Raw genomic sequence first — 312 nt, forward strand, 5'->3', positions numbered from 1 at the left:
TTTAATTAATAAATTTGAATTTTTCATACTCTTTTAGGGTTCTCACCGCATAGTAATTTTTAGTTTTAACTTTTTACATATACAACTTTTAAGTGGATGATTAAAAATATTTCCAAAGACTCATATCTAATTATTTCACAATTACATCACGTGATATATTGTTTTAGTAATATAATATTTAATGGTATATTTTAGAAATCGATTACTAAATTGATTTTATTACTATTACAAATATTTTATGTAAAAAAAATATGAGAAAATAGAAAGATAATAATATTCAGCATCCATATTATTCCTGTCTCTTATACACAT

This window comes from Wasmannia auropunctata, unplaced genomic scaffold, assembly GCF_000956235.1.
Source record: "Wasmannia auropunctata unplaced genomic scaffold, wasmannia.A_1.0 LD336078.1, whole genome shotgun sequence".
In the NCBI taxonomy this organism is placed as follows: domain Eukaryota; kingdom Metazoa; phylum Arthropoda; class Insecta; order Hymenoptera; family Formicidae; genus Wasmannia; species Wasmannia auropunctata.